This window comes from Canis lupus, chromosome 17 (assembly GCF_048164855.1).
Source record: "Canis lupus baileyi chromosome 17, mCanLup2.hap1, whole genome shotgun sequence".
In the NCBI taxonomy this organism is placed as follows: Eukaryota; Metazoa; Chordata; class Mammalia; order Carnivora; family Canidae; genus Canis; species Canis lupus.
Genome location: NC_132854.1, coordinates 3,333,483 through 3,351,754, shown reverse-complemented (window position 1 = coordinate 3,351,754; position 18,272 = coordinate 3,333,483). Strand labels below are relative to the sequence as shown.

The following is an 18,272-nucleotide window of genomic DNA, read 5'->3' as shown; positions in this document are numbered from 1 at the left end:
CTCTAATAAATAAATAAAATCTTTTTTAAAAAATCATCACTATGGTTGTCAAATGCCTTTCTGGAATCACTGAAAAACCGAGGGCATAACACGAGTATATTGTGCCTAATAGGTACAAATAACATTTTTTATTGTCATAAAATATGCTCAACATAAATTTACCATTTTAACAATTTTTCAGTGTTCACTTCAGTGGCATGAAATACATTGACATTGTACATCCATAACCACCATCTACCTCCAGAACGTTTCCATCATCCTAAACTAAAACTCTGTCCATGTTAAACACTACCTGCCCTGTCTCCCTTCCCCCAGGTAACCTCTGTTCTGTTTGCTGTGTCTACGAAGCTGACGACCCCTGGTACTTCATATAGATGGAATTATATGATATTTGTCTTTTTGTGTCTGGCTTATTTCATTTAGCAGAAAATCTTCAAGGTTCATCCATGTTGTAACATGAACCAGAATATTCATGAATATTCTGAATAATATTAAAGCTTTCTTTAGCTGAATAATATTCTTAAAGCTGAATAATATTCCATTATACACACACACACACACATTTCATTCACCCATTTGGCAAGTCACTTGTAGTTATTAACTTCATTCTTTTATTTAGATGACTTCTTTGCTAGGCTATTTTTTTCTTATTCCTTAAAATATGTTATCATCTATCCTAGAGGTTCTCAACCCTAGGGCAATTTTGCATACTCCCCTTTCCCCACAGGGGATATTTGGTAATGTCTGGGGCTTTCATGTTATCTCAGTGGAGGGTGACACTACTGCATCTGGTGAATAGAGACCAGGGATGCTGCCAAGCATCCTATGATACATAGGACAAGCCCCCAAAATAGAGAATGATGTAGCCCAGACTGTCATAATGCAAGGTTGAGAAACCCTATCTAGAAAACCGATATTTTATTAGAAAAAGAAAATATTTTATTTATTTATTTGACAGAGAGAGAGAGAGAGAGAGAGAGAGAGTGAGAGATCAGCAGGGTGGGGAAGGGCAGAGGAAGAGGGAGAAGGATGCTCTCTGCTGAGCAAGGAGCCCAACACAGGGTTCCATCCCAGAAACCCGGGATCATGACCTGAGCCAAAGGCTGACACTTAACCAACTGAGCCACCCAGGTCCCCCAAGACCCATATTTTAAACAGGATTATTTGGTGCCTCAATCTATGTTTCTTTGCTTTAGGATTCTGCAGGCCCTTATGAATACTCCACACTAGCCAAGAAACAGGGCACCCTCCCCCTGAGCCAGCTCCACCTCCCCTTGTTTCCTGCTTCCTGCCTTCTGTCCCCCAGCCAATCTGTGCATCTGTGCTTCCACAACCTCCCTTCACTCTCTGTACCCCTATTGATAACCCTGAACTTCAAAATTTGTCCAGCTTAGGCTCAATGGTCAACTACTTCAACTCTTACCAACGAGACTTCCTTTGCCATCTGAACCTGAACTGTGTCCACAGGGCAGAGTCTACCTTCAGGTCATCTTCATTGTCCTCTTTCTCCCGTGCTGTGGGGCTGCCTGGCCTCACTGTATATTCTCTACGTTTCTTTAGCCCTTGCTTCACCACTATGATTTCCCAAATGTTTCTTACCTTGGTTTTTTCCCCCCTGACTCCTAATCTACAAGGACACTCGCCATCATTTTTCCTCTCTTGGAGCATTCAACCCTCCATATCCCTTCCAGAGAAATGATTTCATCTCTATTCGCAAACCAGGTCAGGAGGCATGAAAGCCTCTCCATCTTCTTTTTCTCCCTTTATAATGTCTTTTTCTCATGTCTTTCCAGTCTCCACAACTGCAGGAACTGGTTTCTCTGCCTACACACACAGAACAGAGGTCATCATGCTTCTCACAGACAAATGTCTCCATGATTACTACTTACTGATCCCCAAACGTAGGTGCAAACTTCCAGAATTATTTGTAATTGTAGACTTCCTGGCTGGCATAGTCTGACTTCTGCCTCCACCACTAAAGTGGGATTACACCATTGAGCACCAGTGACCTCCTCACTCCCACACGACACATTTTCTCCATTCACAATGACCTCTTAAGATCATTTGACATAACTAGCTTATGTCTTTTTAAATTTGACTTCTGTGACCCTAAAATAATGTGGCTCAACTGCAACCTCTTTGGCTTTTTCTTCTCTCTCTCTCTCTCTCTTTATTGACTATTCTTCTCCCTCCCTCTATTCTTCTTAAATATTAACATTTCCTTAAGCTAACTCCTTGATCTCTTACTCATGTTCCTATGTTTTCTTCACTGACAAAATCACCCACTAGCAACCTTTCTTCACTGTGAGACATTGAACCAGAAGAAGTCCCATTTTTACTTTATTGCAGAGTTAAATTTAACATGCCCATCCTTGTTACATGTCCCTTCTGCTTTGTCATTACTGCGAGTGGCACCCTCCTTCTCTCCTTCTCCCATGCCAGAAGCTCTCCAGTCCTCTCTGACCCCCACACTTTTCCCTGTGCCTTAAGGCCAAGAAGCCACCCACCCTCCCACCTCCTTTGTTCCCTTTTCTTTATCCCATGTCTTTTCCTTCTTCTTCAATCCCCACACCATCTCCAGAGCCCAAGCATTTTTACCTCATGGTGCTTCTAACCCCTCTTAACTAGTTTCCTTGCTACCATTTTTCACCTTCTAATATATTTTACACGATAGCAAATATACTGCTCTTAATATCTTGCTTTCTACCTGGTACTCCTTGGCTTTGCCGGGTTGGCTATGGGAAGCACTGGGTGGGCAAGAGCTGAGCCACGACTCCAGGTGAAGAAAGAGAATTCATTAGGTCTACGCATCTAGCTATGGAAGCATAATCAAGATTTGTGTTCTCCAGCAATAAGCACTTGGAAATGTGTGTCTGGAGCGTTGAGTAGCAACCAGGAGACTGTCTGAAGATGGGCAAGGATGCGTGGAGTATGCATGCCATTCACACAAAAGCCCGGAACTTCCCACGACAGTCAGCCTGGTTGGAAGCAGAGGCGGACCGCGTCTGTATCCCTGGAAACCAGCAGGTTCAAGCAGGTGGGCAGTAAGCTTTGGGGAGATACCGCCGGCAGACGCTGAAAGTTGATTCATGGACAGATTGGGGCTTGTTGGCAGAATGCCCAAACTCTGGAGAGGCTGAGCTATGTTGGGGTAGGCTGGAAACACAAAGTATAACACACTTCAGGGACATGTTTGCCAACCTCAGAGCAGGAACTAGAGCAAGACTGGATGGCGAGCAAATGAACTACTGAATTAGGACATCCTCCACTCCCCCTGCCGAAACAGACTACCATCACTGGACAACTGCCATCATTGGGAAAGGAGAGGAAAACCAAAATCCATCAAAAATCCTCAGCATAAAAGGAGAAAAAAAATGAGTGGGAAATATCAGAAAGGGAGACAGAACATGAGAGACTCCTAACTCTGGGAAACGAACCAGGGGCGGTGGAAGGGGAGGTGGGCGGGGGGTGGGGGTGACTGGGTGATGGGCACTGAGGTGGGCACTTGACAGGATGAGCACTGGGTGTTATTCTATAGGTTGGTAAATTGAACACCAATAAAAAATAAATTTATATATAAAAAAATCCTCAGCATATATTCCTTTTCTGTAGGAAAATATCCAAATCCCTTAGCGTTTCAAAGGGAACTGCCCCTGCCCAGAAAGTAGACTTGTGTATCTTTTTAATCTGGGACCCAACCTTCACATATGCCCTATTTTAGTCAACCCCCTAGGCCATCAAACATACAACTTCACTTTCCCACAATCCTTACTTACACTCTGGCCTATCCCAACACCTTCCACCATTAAAATTAATTCCTCCATCCCTTCTCCAGTGAGGCCTTCCTTGAGCAAACATGGCCCATCCTGTCTCCCTCTTCTGGACTCCCTTCGCAGCCACTGTGTAATTTATTTCTCAATTAAACACATATGTAATCATCTGCCTGTTGTTCTGAGCTTACCTTTAACTTCTCCTATGATTATGTCTTCATTCCCCAATTAGAAAGAAAGGTCCTTGAGACCAGGAAACTGACCTCACATTTGCCATTTTATCTCCCATGGCTCTCAAAATAGGGTTGTTTACCTAGCAAGTAATTGCCAAATATTTGATTTAATTGTCACCATTTCCTTTAAAATGAGAAAGCCCAAGAGCAAAGAACACCTTCCTGTCTTCGTGCCTTAGCCGTACATTTTGTGAGTTCTTCTCATTTACATTACTCTTCTGATAAAAGCGTTTGCCATAGTAACAGTATTTGCCGGTGATGCTCAGTCTTTAGTAATAAGCAGGGATGCAGATTTCTTGGCGGAAGCTGGAATGCATACACTGACAATTAAAAAACCAATATGTTGAGGAAATATACCAAATGATTATTTCTCTTTTGTTTTTCCTCTGAGTCTTTATTTAAAGGTCTTTTCCAAAAGATAAATATTGTCACTCATTTAACTGTGTATTTCAAATTGCTAGAGGTTTGGGGCTTTGCTTTTTATGTTTGTCTTTATACAGATCCAAGAGCTGTGAACAATTGAATCGGGTAAGTCTGGCAAGAATATCCTAAGATTGATAGAAATTTATTTTTCCTTCCTTCAAGATGAGAAGGCCAGGGAGGGACGGGGCTCAGGGAGAGGGAATTGTAGGCAGAAGGCTACATTTTTCTTTTAATAAAGCCATGGTGTGGGAGTTAGAGTACCCTGTTATGTCTCTGCTCCCCAAACTCTCAGGGGACTTGGTAACTGCTGAATAGTGTATTTGTCTAGGTAAGCTGGGCTGATGGGGGGCGGGGGTCAGTCCTGGTGATCCTTGAAAGCCAGTTGAAGAAGGTGTCCTGACTTCTGCTGGCCTGCGGCTCTTACTGCAGACGGTATCCCCTATTCGGCAGAGATTTCTGTTCCTCCCAACCTCGGCAGCCCCTGTGGATCCCCCTGCCCTACCCGCTCCCCACAGCTTCCAAGGCACCGCGGGAAGTGCATCTCATCACACAGGGCTTGCTTTCACGCCCCTGCAAGGTCAGACAAGCCAAGTCGCTGTGATTGTCCCTCAAGAAAGTGTGACTTCCAAAGGCTAAGCTTCCTGGGGGGACTTAATTATAAGAGGCAGCCCATGTTCCTTTTGGCTTTTCAAAATAAGCTGAGCTCCTTGCTGGTTGAGAAAAACAAGAACATATTGACAGATTGATTTCTTTTCACATGCTGATTTCCATCATAAACAAAAAGTCTGTGCTGTTCAGGAGCAGAGGCAACACGGGGTACAGTTTGCCTTATTTTATCCTCATATTTCCAGGGCACATGTCGCATTCAGAAAGGACACCCACTCGGACCAGGGCTGGAGAGGGGGCTGCGCTCCCACAGTTTTCTCCCATTTCATTATTTTTCCGCATTGCCAGCCATTCCTTTTTCTCACCTCTTGACTTTGTTGAATTGACTTAGACTTTTTTTCTCCTCCGATCGTTCATTTTTCACTAGCTTCAGTGCATTTGCAAATTCGGGTTTTGCACACTGGGGACATCATTTGTCCAAATGAACTATTCTTCAGGAGAAATAAGCTAAGTTGAGTTGTGCAAAAACAAGAGTTTGGTTCTGGCTGTGTCCACACCCTTTACCCACCCAGGTGTCTTTATGTCGGGAGCTTCATAGCCAATTTTATGGTCACTGCAATGAATTCAAATTGTGCAACAGCGCAAAAACAGTATCTTTGTGTGTTGCTTGGGTTCCAGTGGTTTTGATTATGCAGTAGCCACCAGGCTACACTCAAGCACTCTGTTTACACAGCAGCTGATCCAACTCAGGTTGCTATAAATGAAACTGGATCAGCCCTTCTAGATCAGAAAATGAGAAGATGCCTAATTTTCTGATATTCCCAAGCTTTTTGCTCTATGTGGAAAAAGACCGCCTCGGGAAGACAATTGCCCTGTTTAAATCTCTGCACATTGTCACACTGAAACGGGAATTGGTATCTGGCAACTTGCAGAATGCCTTAGCACTAAGATGTTCCCATTTTTTTTTTAAAGAGGAAGATTTCACAAAGATATTTAAAAGAATTGTAAAAGGTAGCATCTTTTGCTTAATTTTATGTGACCAATAAATTTCTGGAGAAAAATCAATGTATGAGAAACCACACATTTTCTTTATCACTTCTACATGGAAGAACATCAATTGTGACAAGAGAGTTGAATCATTTGTAGGCATCAGGAAGATTCTGGAAGGTCTTCTTGGTGATTGTGTCCTCCACTGGAATCCTCACTTGACAAGGAGTAGCCAGTAGTGGGACTGCCAGGTCACCCAGGAAAAACACGAAATGGCAAACAGATCTCTGGCACTCAGTCAGCCTATAGGCTGGAGTTAAGATTCTCAAAACACAAGATAATAGTTTATTTGCACCCCATGAGGGCCCAGATCCAGGATTCCAGGTGAGGGCCTGTTCTGAGGTTGGGCTGACATCTCAGGGAAGAAGGTGCTGGAGTGCAGCAAGTGGGACCCTTGAAATATCCCCCAAAAGAAGCATCTGGTAAATTTGCCCAAGTTCCTCGAGACAGAACTGTAAGAAGGTAAGAAATTAAACAAATTTAAACATGTAAAAGGCAGTGAAGAAAGGAATGAGTCCCATTTGGAAAGCTGTATGGGAGTTAGGACACAGACCCTGACCCATCTGGGACAGGGAGGCAGCAGGGGATCCAGAGGCCACAAAAATGACAATGAGCAGGTGTCTGTGGGCAGAGCCTGGGGGGGTGGTTATGAGGTCCAGTCCCAGCAGTGAGGGGGCCAGGTTGCCATTCCACAGCACAGGAGTACTCGGGACCAGCCAGACGGGGCCCCGAGGTCAACACTCCCATCTGTGCTGGGCCCTCTCACTGAGTGATGAGCTGACTTACTCCAGAGGGTTCTTCAGAGTGCAGAGTCCCCACTTCTCCCGAAGTGAGGAGCTCAGAGTCTAGCATCATGTCACTAGGATATTAGCAGGAATGTCTTCCCCAGGGTGGAGAATGATAGAAAGAAGTTCCGCAGCCTTGAGGAGCAAATATAACATGCTAAATAAGCATGTTGGACCAAAGGGAAAAGCTCCTTTCTCTAGTAAACTTAAAAAAAAAAAAAAAAAAAGTTAGGGAGAGGTGACAAGGATAGGAAGGTAGCATCTCCACTCAGACTTTGTGGACATCTGAAACCGAAGCCCAGAGCAAGACTCTGTCCTCCCTCCACCCTGGCCTCAGTCCTCTTTCCCGTCTCAGCATTTGATGCATGTAGCCAGAGACCCAGCGTGCCCCTTCCTCCAGCCCACCCCTCTCAGTCTGGCACCCTGCCCCTCTCTCCAGGGCATCCCCCACCCCCCCAGGCCCTCGCTGCCTCCTTCCACTTTCCCCCCAGGGGCTTCATGCTGGGCCATCCCCCATCTGTAAGCTCTGTGGCCCGCCTGCCCTACTGCCAGCCCCTGCTCCTGCCCCCCTGCCCTGAACCTCTGCAGCCTGCCACCCTGCCGGCTCTCCTCCAAGCCCTCACCCAGCAGGGGTGTGTGTGTGTGTGTGTGTAACTTCCCGCTTCTCAGAGGAGACCACTCACTGATTAGGGCCCATCCTAACCCACCCAGTCTTAACCTAATGTCCTCAAAAAGATCTTATTTCCAAACAAGGCCACTTTCTCAGGTTGCAGATGGACATGAAGTCCTGAGAAACTGTTCCAACAGCACAGCCCCCCAGTGTCAGAGACATATCCAAACCTTCCTCACTGGGCCTCCCGGTCCCCACCACCCCCACTGCCCCCCTTGTGCACCTGCAGCACCCTTCCCTGGGGCACTGGCTCCTCTCAAAACTCAGCTTTTGACTGAAATGGCCCTTCTTCAGAGAAGACCTCCCAGTCACCTAAGTGTGTTCTTCTGTTTTTTAATTGATATTTGACTTCATATTTCCTGTCCTTTTTCCAACTGGAATGTAATCTCCCTGGAGGTAGACAGGGGTCTGTCTCCTCCATCAGCGGGGCTCTGGGCCAGAGGGGAAGGGATTCCTGGAGGGTGATGTGACCCACTAACATGCCTGTCTCCCGTACGGCCCATTCCTGTGAAAGAGAGGGGAAGCCACCCTGTCGTTGCAGCCAGGCGCAGCCCCAGCATTCCATAGGCCCCCCCTGCATCAGTAACCCTTGAACTTGCTTCAGTGACACCCCTTCCAGAGCCTTCTCACACATTTCTTTCTTAATCCCTTCCAGTAAAAGTTACTGTCACAGACACACTGTACCTGCCTGTCCTGCGGCCATTTGAAGGCCAACAGACTGCTGTCACATCTGCGGGCATGGGGCCTGCTGAGGATCCCTGTCCGCCTCCTGAATGGGTTTCTGTAAAGTCTGTGACTTCTCCGCCCTGTTTGCAAAAAGAGGTACGGCCACAGCTGCTTTAGCTTTTGCAATCCTTCTTGCTATTTCTTAACACACCTGTGGACTCTGTGAGATCCGTGTGGATGGCCCTGTGGGTACAAACGTCAGCAGCTTCCCACAGAGGACTGAAGCGTTTTGAAACATGATGCTGGCCGATCACGTCTCCCTTTGACGTCGTTGGGGACAGAGAAAAGGAGGCGACAGGGCAGCAAATGTGATGTTGAATGGGTGCCAGGTGACAAGCACCGTCAGGCTTCTGCATCGCAGGTGGGAAAGGAAAAAGGCATCATCCATGGCGTTGGGGGAGGAGTATTTAAATATGTTGGGGGTTGTGAGTAGTAAAGAAAATACATACTGTCTCCTATCACAAACAGAAGGCCTGGAGCGCCGCCACAGGCCCCTTGTGAGGAGGGGCCCGGCCCTGGGTTGAGGAAGCAGCCCCCCCCCAACCGCGGGCTCCCCGAGGACACCGGGCGGCCAGGCGCAGCCTACCTTAGGTCTGGGCCTCCCGAGTGCGGGTTTGGCACGAGCGCGTGGGAGCGGGCCAGGTGCCAGTGCAGCAGATGGCTGTAACGACAAGCATATGTCCAGTAACAGGTACACGCACCGCCTCTGAGCGTTAATCAGAGCCGGCCGCCTCTCGCGGGGGGCACACGCGGCCCTCGAGCCGAGCTCCCGCTGCGCGCCTCTGGCGCCCTGCAGGGCTGGGGGAGGGCTCAGCCTGCGCCCCGCAAGCCGCCCTTCCCGGCGCGCCCCGGAGCAGGTGCACACACACCCCGCAGGTGCACATGCCCAGAGCTGGCGCCGTCCGGCTCCGGCACCCCCGCTGCTCCCCTGGGGTGGGACCCCCTCAGACTCTCCGCCTCCGGGCAGGGGGCCTCTGGAGGTGCGCAGGGGCCGCACCCCACCCTGGCAGGCTCCCCGCCGTCGTCCTTCCCTGGGAGGTCTTGCGTGAGGACGCAGCCGGTGCACATGCCACATTGGCTTCTCATTGGGAACCCACTCCTCGGGTTGTATTTACTCCCCACGAAGATGCGCAGATCTCGTGGCACACGACTCCTACGAGGTTGGGCTTTCCTTCCTTCCGGGACTGGCGCAAACCCAGCCTGCAGGGCAACCCCATCTTGGTGCTCGGTCGGAAGAAAGAGGATAGAAAGATCCCTCGCATGGCAGCGCCTGGGCGGGAATTGGAAGCTATGCTCTGCCTCCAGAGGCCCTGCCTTCTGCAACATCTGCTTTGTCTCTCTGTTTAGCATGGTGTTCCGGGAAGCCCCTCAACAGTGCTGCTGAACCAGGGAATAGAGGAAGGATGTGCTCAAAACCACCCTGTGTTATCCCTCTAGAGCTAAGGGCCCGAGGATTTCTAACTTTGTTTTACAAGAAATAGAAGTGGGAACATGGGGTAAGACTAAGGGCTAGGAATTAAGATACATACTTAATGGATTCTCACAGCCACTGTGTGAGGGAAGTAAGCACACATTGTACCTCATTAATAAGAAATAAACAGTGACCTTTGGAGTTTTATACATTCATTTACTCAACAGTATGCTCAAGAGCAGGGAATGTAGGAACCAACCAGCCAGGCAAGGTTTATCTGAGCAACCAGGTCTTCAGTAGAGCAGGGATGAGGTTGGAGGTGCAGGTGGAGGCCTGGAAGGGCCTTGTTTCCACCCTGGGGGTGAGGATTATCTTCAGTTTAGAACCTTGGACCACATCCTGAGGAAACAGGGAAGGTCTATGGAGCTCCCCATAACATGAATGTCAAGATCATAGGACTTGGATAATGTCTCAAATATTATCAGCATGTATTAAATGTAAACCCATAAATTCCATTTCCCCAAAGGCCATTTCTATAACAAGAGTCAGCCAACGTTTTCAAATAGGTCCAAATAGTAAATATTTCCAGTTTTTCAGGCCATACAGTCTCTTTCTCAACTACCCATTTGAATTTTATAGCATGAAAGCAGCTGTAAATGGTGTAGAAACAAATGGTTGTAGCCCTGTTCTAATAAAACTTTATTCACAAAAGCAGGTGGCTGGCCATATCAGGCCCACATACCAAAGTTTGCTCACTCTTAGTTTATAGCACTGAAACAAAACTGTTGAGGTCAACAGAGGGTTCATGCATGAAATAGGACACTCAGAAGAACTTATAGAGTATATATGACATAAGTGTTTCAAAATGTAAGTTCTACGGTAGAATATTAAACCGATAGGCTTTTGTTGTGAGGTGCACAGAATCATTGAATCTCTTAAAAAGTGTAAGTAGAATTTTGTGGCACTACTTTTCTAGAGACCCAGTCCACACCTGCCAGGACATTCCCAAAGTGTTAAAAAATATAATAATAAGGAATAAAAACCATGGGTTTAAAAGAAAACATTAATCTTTTTTTAAATTTTTATTTATTTATGATAGTCACACAGAGAGAGAGAGAGAGAGAGAGAGAGAGAGAGAGAGAGAGAGAGAGGCAGAGGGAGGCAGAGGGAGAAGCAGGCTCCATGCACCGGGAGCCCGACATGGGACTCGATCCCGGGTCTCCAGGATCGCACCCTGGGCCAAAGGCAGGCGCCAAACTCTGCACCACCCAGGGATCCCCAGAAAACATCAATCTTAAAATGGACAATTTCCAATTTCCTTTCTACTAATGATGGTGCCAGTCACCCTGTCAAACACTCATCCCAATGAGCATGGCTTGAACTATTAACGATGCCATTTTCTAGTCTTTCCCAAATCACATTCCTGAACCCAAAAGACTTCATGGATGAATCAGTGGAAGGGGAAAGCCCACAATCTCTAGTCACAAAGCAAAGCCCCTGGTTCCTCCTTCCATAATAGCTCTGCCCATAAACCACACTTACCTCTGGGTCTCATGAAATCCAGGGGTATTCCCAGGAGGATTAGTTCCCTTCAGACAGGTCAAGCAGGAAATAAGGCCAGATTACTCATAGGTAGGGGAATGTTCTTACAAATTCCTTTTTACTATTTGTTTCTTACTGAACATGCCAAAAACTACACCTTATAACTTTGGCAAATTCATTTTCCTCAGTCATGTCAGAGAGTCTCTAATCCCCAAACTGTGGTTTCTATAGGTGAGAACTGGGGCATTAAAATCTTATAGAATCAATTTTGAAAAACCAAAAAACCAACATTGGGCACATGATTATGCCCAAAAGGAAAAACAAAACAAAATCACAGTCCAGCTGAATATCAAGCAGTCTCAAATAGAGGGAAGACTTAGAGACTACAAGTAAAGATTCTCAAGGAATTTATATATAAAATCTTAATTAAAAGCCATGTGTATTTTGTTTTGTCACAAAAATAGAGATAGAGTTGAAGAATCCATGTCTCAGAATCTTGTAAAATTTTAAAAGCTGAACAAAGAGTAACCAACACAATATTAGGAAGAAAAGTTGGAGGATGGATGCCAACTTTGAGACTTGCCACAGAGCTGCAGTAATCAAAAGTGTGGTACTGATGAGAGAATAGACAAATAGATCCATGGAATAGGATAGAGAGCCCAGAAAGAGACCTACACACAAATAGCCAAATGATCCTTGACAAAAGACAAAAGCAAGTCAATGAATATAGGGTCATCTTTTCAAAAAATAGTACTGAAACAACTGGACATCCACAGTTAAAGGGGAAAAAAAGTGAATCTAGACACTTACTTTATACCCTTCACAAAAATTAACTCACAAAAGATCATAGAACTAAATGTAAAAAGGAAAACTATAAAGCTCCCAGAAAATGACATAGAGATAACTCCAGATGATTCGGATTTGGTGATGACTATTTACAGAAAAAAGCATGATCTGTGAAAGAAATAATGGACAAGCTGGTCTTCATTAAAGTTAAATTTTTCTACTATGCAAAAGATGCTGTCAAGAGGATAAGACAAGCCACAGCAAATTGTGAGAAAATATTTGCAAATGACACATCTGACCAAGGACTGTTACCCAAAATATATAAAGAACTCTGAAAAGTCAATAAGAAAATGAACAACCCAACTTAAAAAATGGACAAAAGATCTGAACAGACTCCTTACCAAAGAAGATACACAGGTGGCAAATAGACATATGAGAAGACATTCAACATTGTACATCATTAAGGAATTGTGAGTTAAAGCAATGAGAAACCACTGCACACCTATTAGAATGGCCCAAACCCAAAACCCCAAACTGTTAACACCCAACGCTGGTGTGGATGTAGAGCAACAGGAAATCTTATTCACTGCTGATGGGAGTGCAAAATGGCACAACCACTTTGGAAGACAATTTGATAGTTTCTTATAAACTAAACATACTGTTCCCACATGACCTAGCAATCATACTCCTTGCTATTTATCCAAATGAGATGAAAACTTATGTCCACACAAAAACCTACACACAGAGTTTACAGCAGCTTTATTCATAGTTGCCCAAACTGGAAGCAACCAAGATGTCCTTCAGTAGGTGAGTGGATAAATAAACTGGTGCATCCAGACAATGGACTATTATTCACTTTCAAACAAAACAAAACAAAACAAACAAACAAAAACCAAGTGCTCTATGTCTCAAAGACCAGGAGGAAACTTAGATGCTTATTACTTAACAAAAGAAGCCAATCTGAAAAGGCTACAACATGTATGATTTCAACCTATGACATTTTGGAAAAAGGCAAAGCTATGCTAATGGTAAAGAGATGAATGGTTGCCAGGGGTTGGGGAGTCAGCAGAGGGGTGAATAGGTGGAACATGGAGGATTTGTAGAGCAGTGGAACTATCCTGCCTATACATTTGTCCAAACCCATAGACTGTACAGCACCAAGAGTGTCCTCTCATGTAAGGTATGGACTTTGGGTGATAACAATGTGGGAGTGCAGCTTCATCAACTATAACAAATTGATCATCCTGGTGGAGGTATTAGTCAAGATTCCCCAGAGAAACAAGACTAACAGACCAATAGAATGTGTGTATATTTATTGTAAGGAATGGGCACAGGTGATTATGGAAGTTGACAAATCCCAGGATTCACAGTCTACGAGCTAGAGACTCAAGGGAGAAAACAGCATAAATTCCAGTCCAAAGGGTGGCAGACTTGACACCCAGGAAAAGCCAATCTCCCTGTTGAAAAGCATCCAAGCAGGAGGAATTCTTTCCTACTCGGGGGAGGGTCAGCCTTCCTTCTAGGCAAGCCTTAGGCCCACACACACATTATGGAGGGCAATCTACTTTACTCAGTGTACTGATTGTTAATCTCATCCTAAAACACCCTGACATTGTGGTAATCTGTGCATCTGTGAGGGCAGGACATATATGGGAACCCTTTGTGCCTTCTGCTCAATTTCTCTGTTAACCTAAAACTAAGCTACAAAAGTAAATCTGTATTTAAAAAAAAAAGATTAACAACTCCGAATGAACAGCACCCTTTTCAAAACAGTAACCTCTGACTGTAACTGTATGAAAGTTGAATGAATCTTACAAAAACAAATTTCACGTAAATGGAATTGAGTAACCGGATTTACCAAACAATTGTTCAAAAGTGGCCCCCAGAGCAGGTATGAACTCACACCCCAATCACATGATAATAATCCTAAATTGGCCATTTAAATGTCTATAATGATTATTCTGTTAGTATTGTGGATGAGGATTTCTGGGTATAGATAAAAGTAGTCAGGGAAATCTTCAGGTAAGACCTTTCTGCCACCCCCAGTGTAGACAATACAAGACCCCATTTAGAAGCCCACATTCAGCACACAGCCCATTCATACTAGGGCATACAAAGGCCCTAAAAGCTTTGGTAAAAATGAGAGAACATAGATTTTAGTGACTATGGCACCAGATTTGATGGATCGTTAGCTCCATAAAATCAGAGGTTGGCAAACTATTGCCTAAGCTTCAAATATGGCCCACCACATGTTTCTGCAAATAAAGTATTATTGGAACAGTATTATTGCCTATTTATTTACTTATTGTCAGTTGCTGCTTTTGTACTCCAGTGGCAATTATAACATCCAGCATCTGGACACAAATCCTACAGGATTTAGTGTCTACCCCTTTGTAGAATAATCCTGCTGATGCCTGATAAAGTTCATCAATTGTCATTTTTTTTTTTACAGGGCAATTTGTCCTCTTTTAATTTTATCAGAAAAAAGATACCACCTGTTCTAAAGGCGACATGTTATCCCGCATTGGATCCTGGACAGAAAAGGAATAGTAATTGAAAACCAAGTGAAATCTGAATGAAGTCTGTGTAGTTGGGTTAAAAGTAATACAGTCACGTTAATTTCAAGGTCTTCACAGGTGTATCGTGGTCACATAGGATGCTACATAGGATGCTACTATCGGGGGCTTCTCAGTACTATCCAGGTAAATATCCTGAAATTTTAAAATTACTCCAAAAATGTTTTTAAAAAGTTTATTTCAAGAAAAAGAGAAACTCTCAGCAAATAGATACTCAAAATATGCATTCAGAATGTAAAATTAAGTCTGTCTCCAATCGTAGCAGCGATGTGGCTATGAGTCATCCATTCATTTATTCAATAAATATTTAAGAACTTGCAACAGCAACCAAAAAAACTCTTTTACATAAATACAGATAAACATCAGTATGCTTTTCAGATTTGGGTAATTTTATCCAAGCTGAATGTTGGAACCTGTTAAAATGTTTCTGACGCAGGTAATGCTATCAAAAGTAAAGGCAGAAGGGATGGAAGATTCTTCCAAGGGCATTGTAGACAGGTGAGTGGAGCTCCAGATATGGAGGTAATTCAGAGGCCGAGCAAATAAAAAGCTTTCATTTTTAATCTTCCCAGAGGAAGGTTTAAAAAAAAAGAAAAAGAAGAAGTACGAAATGAATACTTCCTTAAAGTATTTATGAGAAGAGAAGTTAAAAAACATCTTTGCACATCTGCTCCTTTTGCACGGGTTTAGGTTTCCTCCCTTGGACGCCTTCCAGACCCTAGCACCAGGAAGGCATTAACCTAGAGTCAATCCAAATTACTGAGGCTCGGGGACCAGTCTGAGTTTAGGCTGCTTTGTGACAGCACATCAGAGAGAACTTATTTATACCCCAGACAGATCGTGCTACGTTCAAACGGTGTTCTGGATGCCTGGAAGCCAGATACTTCAAAAGGCAAGAGTAGAAAAGAGAAAAATGTGCTGGGACCACATGCGCACTGGCACTCCCAGTGGCCCTCAAGCTGGTCAGACTGAGGCCACGACACCCCAAAAGAGCGGGAAGCATGCTTGCCTTGGGAGATTCTGTAAGTCCTAGGATTTTATTTTTATTCTATCAATTGCACAAAGAAGGATGGCCCTCCTTGCCTTTTCTTCCTAAGGACATGTCCATGCGTGTGGTTTGAGCTTGTCGGGCCATGGCAGGTCCCCCGCCTACCCTAAGGGGTTGAGCCTTCTAAGGGCCAACAGTTAGGAAGAGCCTACTACCGCGCCCCACTTCTCAGAGACTGAGGCCATGTGGTAAGCTCCGCAGTGACCATACATGTCCACTCCCTCCTTTCTTGGTCTCAGTTTCAGCCTCCCCACCCCCAGATTGAAGGAGTTGGAATAAAAACACTGGGGATCCCTGGGTGGCTCAGCGGTTTAGCGCCTGCCTTTGGCCCAGGGTGTGATCCTGGAGTCTCGGGATCAAGTCCCACATCCAGCTCCCTGCATGGAGCCTGCTTCTCCCTCTGCCTGTGTGTCTGCCTCTCTCTCTCTCTCTCTCTCTCTCTCTCTCTCTCATAAATAAATAAATAAAATTTAAAAATAAAAATAAAAAATAAAAACACTGAACACCCCTTGGGCCTTGAGATCTCAGGTACTGTGGGGGGGTCCAGTGACTTCTGGCATGCAGGTTCTCCCTGTGACCCTGCTGGGGACCTGTCTTCCAGCAAAGGTTCCTGCTCTGGTGCTGGGGTGTGGAGATTCTGGTATTCCTCATGGGGCACCGTTCAGAACATAGCCCACGGGAGCCTCTGTTCTGCTAGCCTCTGCGATTCAACACAGGCCACTGGGGGGCTCTCAGGAAGGACAGGTGAGGTGGGGCGGGGTGTGTTCTTTGGTTTCTACTTCTTGTCTTTCAGTGAGAGTCATGGTTTTCCTTCCCATGCTGGAAATGAACTGTTTCTTTATCACCAAAGACCTGGGTTAGAAGTCCCAGCACCAGAACTAATCCAGAAATTTGGACTGAGATGGATGTGGGGTGCATTCAGCCAACTGACCCATCTCAGAGCAACAAGATGACCTCAGATGACCTGACGTCAGGAGCAACTGCTGGCCATTTGAAAATGTGGGCTGAGAAATGCTTGGTAACTGACCAGTCACAAGCAAAACTCACCTGAGATTTGGTAATGGAGCTACACCTAAAATCAAAATGGGGGGCACCTGGGTGGCTCAGTGGTTGAGCATCTGCCTTTGGCTCAGGTCATGATTCCAGAGTCCCGGGATCGAGTCCCATGTCAGGCTCTCTGCAAGGAGCCTGCTTCTCCCTCCCTGTGTCTCTGCCTCTCTCTCTGTGTCTCTTATGAATTAATAAATACAATCTTTAAAAAATGAAATAAAACAAAAATAAAATAAAAATGGTTCATCCTCACATTAGAAAGACAAAACGAACCATTTTTTCTATTAAATTATAAGTATATGCATCTGTTTTTTCTGTGGTTCTTATTCAATCTACTTTTCTGGGTCTGTGATGGTAATACTATATATAATTTACAGAAGTGCTTTTCCTGTTCAAGAGTATATTTTGCCTTACATGACCACATTGTGATTTTTTTAATAAATATCTTAAGAACCTAATAAAATTAACCATACTGCCATTTCATGAAATGTGAATATCTGCTCAAATTATACTCTGTGCTTTTATATTTTTCTACTTAGGTACATGTTTACCAGTGCCATAGCCAATGGCTTGTCTTTAAGCACACACTTCTGTTTAGAAAGTTGGGGTATTTATATATTCTTGCCTTCGAAAATTTTATAGTTTAATTCATTAATTAATAGTTTTCCCTTTTTTATGGAATGCTTCACAAATTTGCATGTCATCCTTGTACAGGGGCCATGCTAATCCTCTCTGTTATCTTTCTAATTTTAGCATACGTGCCGCTGAAGCAAGCACTAATTAATACATTTTGAAGTTTTACGCTTTGTCTTAAGCTAGTTGTCATAATCTTATAATAATGTCAGAAGTCAGACTCTTCTTATATCTGATACTTCCAATCATGTAAACTTATGTTTTTTTTTTTTTAAGATTTTATTCACTTATTCATGAGAGACACAGAGAGAGAGAGAGAGAAGCAGAGACACAGGCAGAGGGAGAAGCAGGCTACATGCAGGGAGCCCGAAGTGGGACTTGATCCTGGCACTCCAGGATCATGCCCTGGGCTGAAGGCAGCACTAACCCGCTGAGCCACCCTGGCTGCCCTAAACTTACGTTTTAAAAATGTATAAATGCACATGTATAAATGATAATTTTACACAATTGTACCTAATATATCTGGTTGAGCAAACAACCAGAAAACTTTGCAAGTATTATCTTGAAGCTAAGCTAATGAGAAGAATGGATGTACTCGAGTCACATTTTACGTATGTACGCAGCCCTATTTCTCTGCATGCATCTGGGTAGATACATAATGATGTACTGCACACGATTTTCTGAGCATGAGGAGTGAAAACCACAACTCAGTTGTGTATTAGAACCGGCAGGAGTTCTTCCCGTCGAAGGAAGCGATCTGATGATAGCAATGTTGTAATACAGTCTGTGGTGAGTTCTTTTAAGACACGATGTTCTGTTCTTGTCACAATCTAAGAAAATAATTTGTGAGAGAAAACGCAAAGAAATGAACATATATGGCTTGCAAATGTCGAGGGAGAATAAGGACGTACCTTCTTAAAGACATGCTGCCTGAATGTTAGAGGGACCCCAGGACTCCGTGTGCAC

The 18,272-nt window shown here is 44.5% G+C and overlaps 1 long non-coding RNA gene and 1 other non-coding gene across 2 annotated transcripts; both read right to left on the bottom strand.

The window, feature by feature from the left end:
* Nucleotides 1–3,601: 3,601 nt before the first annotated feature.
* On the bottom strand, nucleotides 3,602–8,983 carry LOC140608274 (uncharacterized). The gene is made up of 4 exons (XR_012010298.1): nucleotides 8,847–8,983; nucleotides 8,219–8,340; nucleotides 6,866–7,069; nucleotides 3,602–6,531 (listed from the first exon to the last, which is right to left on the bottom strand). It is a non-coding gene; the product is annotated as an uncharacterized lncRNA (long non-coding RNA).
* An 8,359-nt stretch (nucleotides 8,984–17,342) lies between these two features.
* On the bottom strand, nucleotides 17,343–17,450 carry LOC140608486 (U6 spliceosomal RNA). The gene has a single exon (XR_012010510.1). It is a non-coding gene; the product is annotated as a U6 spliceosomal RNA (small nuclear RNA).
* Between the last annotated feature and the right edge of the window lie 822 nt (nucleotides 17,451–18,272).